Raw genomic sequence first — 8,831 nt, forward strand, 5'->3', positions numbered from 1 at the left:
GCCATCCTTATAATTTTATTTTGTCGCTACCAGTTTCAACGCTTCATTGCGTCATCTTCAGGCTGTCTTTGATGCTGTACAGGTAGATACGATCCCCATGCATAACGCATCAGTTAACAGCATTACTGGATACACAGATAATATGTCAGCACTCCAACCATCAACTGCCAACTGGTAGCGACAAAATGAATTAAAATAATAACGACGGCTGTAGGTGTTTCTATTTTTTGTCACGATAGTAAACGGTCGTCGTCCCAGAGACCTCCTCCTAAAATGAAGGCCATACGAAGGCTATTCTTCGTAGGTTATCACTACATCTTTTCATATTTTCTTACAACTTTTCGTTTACGCTTTCTAGTTTTAGTCTGTTTTTGATATCAGTAAGTCTGATTCTGCCTGTTCTGTTACATCGTTGGTCATCTTAGAAGACTCATCCCCGTTCTCTTGTTATGCATTTTGTTTCCCCTCGTATGAATCACTTTCAAAACTTTAATCACGTATTTGTTATAAAGCAAATCAAAAAACTCCTGTTATTTCGGACATATGTGAAGAACAAAGAGACGGATATGAAAGACTTCGGTGCAAAGAAAAGTAAGAGGAGAACGATCACAGAGTCCAGCCTGAAAAGCGTGGGTTAGCGGTATAAGAGAGCTTATCGGGAAATTCCGACGTGTCAGTGGCCGGCTAGTACAGTATCGGACGAGAGGCATGCACTCCCCGGTTACATGTGATTTGAGGGCACACGGACAGAGAGAGAAAGAAGCTCTCAACCCAGCTGCAGTTTGTGGTGGTAGGCCTTCTACAAGAGCTAAGGTGATTTGCATAGGGCAGGATGAAATGGCTCCAGACGTTTATGCATTTCCAGTACAATCCTTAGGAGGGGCCCTTACTGACTGGTCCACTTCGAATATTTCCACACTTTCAGGATCTGAAGGTCAAGGCCTGCAAACCCATTTGCGGAAATAATAACACACTACCTTTGGAAACAAAACTTTAACAATTCGCCTTTCAAAATTTCCGAGCGCTGTTCAGTATAAAACATTCCTAACATCTCAATAGCACACACTCCGTCTTCAGGCCACAAGTGACCCTTAGAGACCATCCGACCGCCGTGTCATCCTCCGCTGAGGATGCAGATAGGAAGGGCGTGTGGTCACCACACCGCTCTCCCTGTCGTTATGATGGTTTTCTTTGACCGGAGTCGCTACTGTTCGGTCGAGTAGCTTCTCAGTTGGCATCACGAGTCTGAGTGCACCCCGAAATATGGCAACATCGCGTGGCGGCCCGGAGGGTCACCCATCCAAGTACCGGCCACGCCCGACAGCGCTTAACTTCGGTGATCTGACGGCAACCGGTGTATCCACTGCGGCAAGGCCGTTGCCAACATCTCAATAGAGCTGCCGGTAACTGAGCGTGTAGCGTAAAATGTCGTATAATTGCGAAGTCGCTGGCAAGATTCTCGCCAGCAGATTTTTTTAAATTTCATGCACTGCCTGGCAAAAAAAGCGAGCGGTATTATGGGCGTTCAACGCCGAGGTTACGAGCGCAACAAAAGGGGTCAAGCGCCCAGAAGACATGGTAGGATGTCAATTTAACTTCTGTAAAGGTATATACTTCAGTAGCTAGTGTGTAAATGGTTAGATAGAGCAGACGGCAAAATGAATTAGTGTTGTTCGTGTTCAGAGTTCTTACCAGACCTGTTACGGGTATATAAGTGGTGTGAGCAGCGTCAGATGTTTAGTGGTATCTGTGAAGGACACGGCGATGTTGTGAATTCGTGTGACAAAGCGTTATTAGCACGTGACAGGGTTTGATTGGGAGGGCCCTCATTGCGGTTCACCCTTTGCCCGGCTAGTCGAATCGTTCAATATCACCACCAACGAAAGATAAGGCCGCGGCACGCTCGGTATGACGTCATCCGAGCGGGCCAGGGTTGTAACATTACATGCCAACTTCATGGTGAAACGCCCATCATTTCGTCAATGGTCATAGTCATTGTGATATTTCCTGTACAAGTAACAAATCTGAAAACTTGGAAATGAAAAATAATGCTCGCTACGATTTTGCGTTTGGTGCCTGCCACGTGTAGGAGTATACCGCAATTTCCCTACAGATGAAGCTAGCCGTCAGTGTAGGGCCAATGAGACCACGTCTGCCGCGCCATCTGCTTCCTGTCACGGCTGACGACGAATGTCAACACACAGTAACCCAAGTTCCATACATCGGTATCCGTTTCAAACCCGTAAACACGTCGAGTTTTGTGCCTACGAACTACGGTTTTCTGTTATCGTTTGAAAAAAACTGCTGCAGAATCGCATCGAATGTTTGCCGAAGCTTCTGGCAAACATGCTCTTGGGAACACACAGTGTTTCGAGTGATTCAAAACATTCAAAAGTGGTGATTTTGACGTGAGAAACGACGAACGGGGGAAACCACCGAGAAAGTTAGAAGACAACAAATTGCAGGCCTTATTGGATGAAGATGACACTCAAACTCAACAGGAACTCGCTGAACAATTGAAGCCATGGGAAATGTGCAGAAAGTGGGAAAATGGGTTCCGCATGAACTGAATGAAAGACAGCAAGCAAATCAAAAGACCACTTGTGAAATGCTGCTCGCCAGATACAAATGGAAGTCGTTTGTCCATCGAATAGCGACAGGTGATGAAAAATGGAAATATTTTGAGAATCCTAAGCGTCGTATATTATGGGTGAATCCAGGCAAACCTTCGATATCCATTGAAAAATTAAATCGCTTTCAGAAGAAGACAATGTTCTATGATTGTTGGGATCAGCAGGGTGTCATCTCTTATGAGCTTCCAAAACCTGGTCATATCGTTAACAAAGATAGTTACCAACAGAAAGTGATCTATGTAAATCGAGCATTACCTGAAAAACAACCAGAATACGGACAAAGGCAAAACAACCGAAGTATGGAAAGAGGCAACACAAAGTAATATTGCTCCATGATAACGCCCCATCACACACAGCAAAACGTGTCAGGGCAACGATCGAGGCATACAGTTGGGAAATAAGAGTACTAGGGCATGCGGCTTATTCTCCAGACTTGGCTTCGTGGGATTATTTGCATCACTGACACACACTCTCGCTGAACAACGCTTCGATTCGTATGAAAATGTGCGAAAATGGCTCGCTGACTGGTTAGCTTCAAAAGAAGAAATGAGTTTTGGCGTGGCATTCATAGCCTGCCTGAGAGGCGGGAGAAATATATAAATAGCAATGGAGATTATTTTGAATAAAATATTGTTTATCAGTTTAAAACAACAGAAGTGTAATTATTGTAACGAAATTCCGGTTTTATACTTCTACACCTGGAATTATACCATATGTTGCTGCGAATGAAATCTAGCTAAGATACTGAATTCTTCTTTAGACTTGGAAGGAGGTCTCTACTTGTCTCCAATCTCGAGAAAATGGATTTTAAGTAGCATGTTCACTTCTGATCGATCGAGAGTGTGAATGAAATATTCACAATATCCCTCATATCTCGTAAACGAAATTTTGGCCAATAACAGCACGCTAAGAGGAGAGTTCAAATGTGTGTGAAATCTTATGGGACTTAACTGCTGAGGTCATCAGTCCCTAAGCTAGCACACTACTTAACCTAAATTATGCTAAGGACAAACACACACACCCATGCTCGAGGGTGGACTCGAACCTCCGCTGGGACCAGCCGCCCAGTCCATGACTGCAGCGCCATAGACCGCTCGGCTAATCCCGCGCGGCAGAGGAGGGTGTTTTGCGATAAGGTTAACAGACTGAACTTTATTTACGGCTATATAACAGAAGCTATAGCTTTTATTTCATTTTTCAAACCGGCACCGTAAGTTGTTAAGAGTCATGGACATCTGGCGGAAGTAGAAATTTGTTCTTTTATGTTACTGTGAATCGTAATCTATTGATCTCTCTAGTCACCATTTATTTGTGTAATAAGACATTCCGTTTCAAGATTCTGTCGCAACACTTACAGTAAGATGGTTTGTGCAAATTATGCTGTGTGTTGCAAAAGAAGCAAAATCAAACCTGTCAACAAAGTAAATGTAGCCGTTACTCACAATTTATGATGCTTCTCCAAACAAGAAAAGGTTAACATTTCAGACAAAAATAAAACCCCAATTCTGTTGCAGCTTTGCCGGAATTGTGTAATCTTTTGTATTTTTAATAGTGTATAGCTGTGACCGAAACGCACCAAACGATTTTATTCCTGTTCTTCATCTGAGAAATATGAAAATAATTCACAGCAAATAGTGTATCATCTTCTCGCTCCTATAGCCATCCTTAATTACATTTTGCTGTGTTAAAGATGAATTATATGTGTATCTATTGTCTCAAGCTGTTCATAAAGTAATGACTATCTCGTTTTCGCAACGTTATTAACCACAGGTAAACAGTCATCACATATGTTATTTCTAAAAGAACAGTTCTGTAATTCTTATCCATACTGGAACCAGTAAAACTCTCTCGTAACTCTGAAGATGTGAAAAAACCTTGCCAACTACAGGGCAAAGTCACTCCCCTGTTGAATTAAGAGTTACTTTTAGTAAAAAGATTCACTCTCTCAGTCTGTACAGGGACAGGAATGGAAAGCTGCTGTGATTTTTCATATGTCAAAGATAACTGAAGTGTAGAAAGAAAATCCTTTAGTAAGTTTCCTTGTGTCGGTATACAGTAACATAACAGAAGAAATATCATGCTTTCCATACAAGCAAATCCTCTTTTCATTAGTTATTGACAATTTTTCAAAAATTACATTGCTGATGTCGCTGATATGATACAGGATTAGCGATGGCTATCATTAAAACAAAGGTGTTTTTCCTTCCGGGGAATCTTCTCACGAAATTTCAGTCACCAACTGCCTCCTGGGAAAGCGAAAATATTTTGTTGACGCCGATATACACATGGAGAAATGATCACCATAATAAAATAAGCGAAATAGGAGCTCGTACACAGAGACATATAGATGTTAGTTTTTTCAGTGTGCTGTTCGAGATTGGAATAATGGAGAAGTATTGTGAAGACGGTTCTATGAACTCTCTGCAGGGCAATTAAGTGTGATTTGCAGAGTGTCCATGCAGATGCAGATCGTTTGAAAAAATGAAACAAAAACTGTAGCTTCTGCTGTATCGCCACACATGTAGTTCTGTATGTTAAGCACATGGCAAAACAGTCTCCTCTTCGCGTGTTATCATTGGCCAAAACGTCGTTTCAGTATCTCGAACTGTTTACAAGATATTAGGAATGTTGTGAATATTTCATTCCCCCACTCGTGCCATCAGAAGTGAATATGCAACTTCAGATCTATGTTCTCGAGACTGGAGACAGGTAGAGGCCTCGTCTCAAGTCCAAAGAAGAATTCAATATCTTAGCTGTATTTCATTCGCTGCAACTTATGATGTAACATGCACCAAACGCTAAATGATAGCAACCCCTATTTTTCATCGGCACGTTTTCTAATTCGTTATTTACATAGGAAAGATCATACTAACTATTATCATTAACTGAATGATGGGCATTTCGCCATGAAGTTGACATATAAAGCTATAAATAATGTATAAATCACGAATTTTTTTTACCGAATAGGTTCTGTAAGCCGGCCGGTTCTAGGCGCTTCAATCTGGAGCCGCGCGACCGCTACGGCCGAAGGTTCGAATCGTACCTCGGGCATGGATGTGTGTGATGTCCTTATGTTAGTTAGGTTTAAGTAGTTCTAAGTCTAGGGGACCCCAGATGTTAAGTCCCACAGTGCTCAGAACCGTTTGAACCATTTTTGAGGTTCTGTAAAATTTTTGAGAAAGATTGTAGCGTTCGCTCGCTTAACTCAGCGGGCAAAATGCGTTGCTAGAGCTGTTATCTCGCAGCTAGGTGTGTACGTACTAACGAGAATAGCATCTTCTACTGGAATCTGCTATTATGAAGTCTTACGGATTACTAGTCGTACAACAAAAATTAAAATCAATTCTCGACACAAAGGGTATAACAGCTTGATTATAGCATTTAGTCTCTTCTGCGTTACAAATTCAAATGGCTCTGAGCACTATGGGACTTAACATCGGAGGTCATCAGTCCCCTAGAACTTAGAACTACTTAAACCTAACTAACTTAAGGACATCACATACATCCATGCCCGAGACAGGATTCGAACCTGCGACCGTAGCGGTCACGCGGTTCTAGACTGAAGCACCTAGAACCGCTCGGCCACACCGGCCGGCTCAGCGTAACAGCCTTCATTTAATAGGAGATGTGGTGCCTCATGCAACTGATAATCAAACTTCCTGGCAGATTAAAACTGTGTGCCCGACCGAGACTCGAACTCGGGACCTTTGCCTTCTGCAAGGTTCGCAGGAGAGCTTGTGCAAAGTTTGGAAGGTAGGAGACGAGATACTGGCAGAAGTGAAGCTGTGAGTACCGGGCGTGAGTCGTGCTTCGGTAGCTCAGTTGGTAGAGCACTTGCCCGCGAAAGGCAAAGGTCCCGAGTTCGAGTCTCGGTTGGGCACACAGCTTTAAGCTGCCAGGAAGTTTCATATCAGCGCACACTCCGCTGCAGAGTGAAAATCTCATTCTGGAACTGATAATCATTTTGGCATGATTTTAATTGTAATGTGCCCCAGTACAGCAGCAACAAATTATTAGTAGGTATATGGACTTCCTGTAATTGTAGGAATAATAACAGAAAAGAGTCCGTAATAGTGGATTCCAGCAGAAGATGCAATTATCGTTTGTACATAATCTAGTTACGAGTAAACAAGTGTAGAAACGCAGTTTGTCGGCTGAGTTCAGCGCGCTTGGCCTAATTTCGTGACGTTCTGGCCGTGGCCTTTCTGGTACGTCTTCCTCGTAAGCCTCGGGCCTGGTCTGGACGACGTCACACCGAGCGTGCCACGGCCTTCTCTTCAGGTGATGGTGGCGGCAATGCCCAGATATGTGGGGCATTCGGGTGTAACTGTGGCCCTATGTTGAACCGTGTGGGAGTGTGTGGACATGCATACTTGTTGTCTAGGTTCCGGTCGACCGCGTCTGACCATAAGGGAGGAGCACCGTATGGTGCACCAAGCACGTCATAACCCCTTCACATACGTGCCTGCATTCAGATAACAAATAATGGACTCCCTACAACCTTCTGTGTCATCGCACACCACTGGCCAGACAACGAAATCATCGTTCCACCCATAAGTTACTGTTGACAGCACAAAATGAACGGCTGAGTCTAGAATTATGCAATGACTGGGAAGCGTGGACTGCTATTAATGGCGTCGCAATGTGTTTAGTGGTGAATCTCGGTTCTGCAATGCCCAGTATGACCATCGTCAGCGAATACGACAATCTGAAGAGATTTCCCATACTTCGAAAGTTTTGAAGTGGCACAGCGGTGTTACTCCTGACATCGTGGTTCGGAGAGCGTCAGGTCACGGCTGATAGCGACTGAGGGAACTCTGCAGCCACAGTGGTACATCAAGGGCATGCTGCGTCCTCATCTGTTGCCTCTCACACGATAGTATCCTCGTGCCATTTTCCAACAGGACAATATTCGCCCATGCATGGCACGTGTCTCTATGAACTGTCTGCGTGGCCAACAAGATCCCAGATCAGCTCCCAAATGACCGTGTGTGGGACCAGCTCGGAGGTCAGATCCGTCCCAGTGTCAGTACCTAATATCTTAGAGACCAGTTACAACATGCTCTATTGATCCATCGTGGATACAGTACATCGGCCAGTCAGATGTTACCAGAGAAAAATCATCAAACAGCCACATGTTTTCACAAGTTGTTATTTGCACGACGAGTTTCGGCATCTCATTAACCCATCATCAGGACCCTGTGCACTCCATGTATAGAGAATCAGATAAATCGACGCATGCATAACTGGAGTCATCAACACCTGGATTCGGTGAATTTTTGTGGAGTGTGTACGGCGAAGACTTGACAACAATTGGAATCGCACATTGTGCTCCGTTCATCGTTTTAGCTGTTTAGTAATGGAGATGAGCTGCTACTTAGTGACAAGATATTTTTGTGATACTGTTGAAATTAGATGACGGATCCAGTGTTCACAGTCATTACATCAAAATGCTTCTCAAACTGCCTGCCACGATGCATGATGTGGCATCTAGGAAGAAACAACACTTATTAAGGGAACAGGAAAAATTGGAAATTTGTGGTAAGGTCTTATGGAACAAAACTGCTGAGGTCGTCGGTCCCTAAGCTTACACACTATTTAATTTAAACTAACTTACGCTAAGGACGACACACACACACAACCATGCCCGAGGGAGGACTCGAACCTCCGACGGGGGGAGCCGCGCGGACAGTGACAAGACGCCCTAGACCAAGCGGCTACCCCGCGCAGCAAGGGAACAGCATGTCGATAGGTGGTGCAATAGCGTCGTTCGACTGACAACAGAACTGTATCGATTCGTATCGTCAGTACTCTCTTCTTACAACAGAAATTTCGTTTTTTGACAGCTTCTTGCAAGCTGCAATTGTCTTCTATCTGATGCTATATTCCCTTCATTCGATTTTTTTTGACTTATTGTTGTAGGTAATCTGAGCTGCTTTTTCGTAATCACGCTTCCAAAGCATGGGTCACAATATTAAGAAAACGTTTATATATTCCCATCTTGATGGAATATGAGGACACGTTACAGGTGTTCCAATTGCGGCAGAGCAAACTCTTCTAACAAGTCCAGTTAAAAATCACATTTGACTATAGACTAGCTGAAAAATAATGGTCCATTGTTTTAGCCGTCCTTAAATTCGCACCACAGACTGACTTCGGGACTGTCTCTTTGCATGTGATCTCTACCTAGAAACGTTA

General features: G+C 43.6%; 1 pseudogene; it reads right to left on the reverse strand.

Moving 5' to 3' along the window:
* Window positions 1–1,264: 1,264 nt before the first annotated feature.
* Window positions 1,265–1,382, reverse strand: LOC124799685 (annotated as a pseudogene).
* Window positions 1,383–8,831: the final 7,449 nt, after the last annotated feature.

The sequence above is a fragment of the Schistocerca piceifrons genome, chromosome 5, assembly GCF_021461385.2.
Source record: "Schistocerca piceifrons isolate TAMUIC-IGC-003096 chromosome 5, iqSchPice1.1, whole genome shotgun sequence".
Classification (NCBI taxonomy): Eukaryota; Metazoa; Arthropoda; class Insecta; order Orthoptera; family Acrididae; genus Schistocerca; species Schistocerca piceifrons.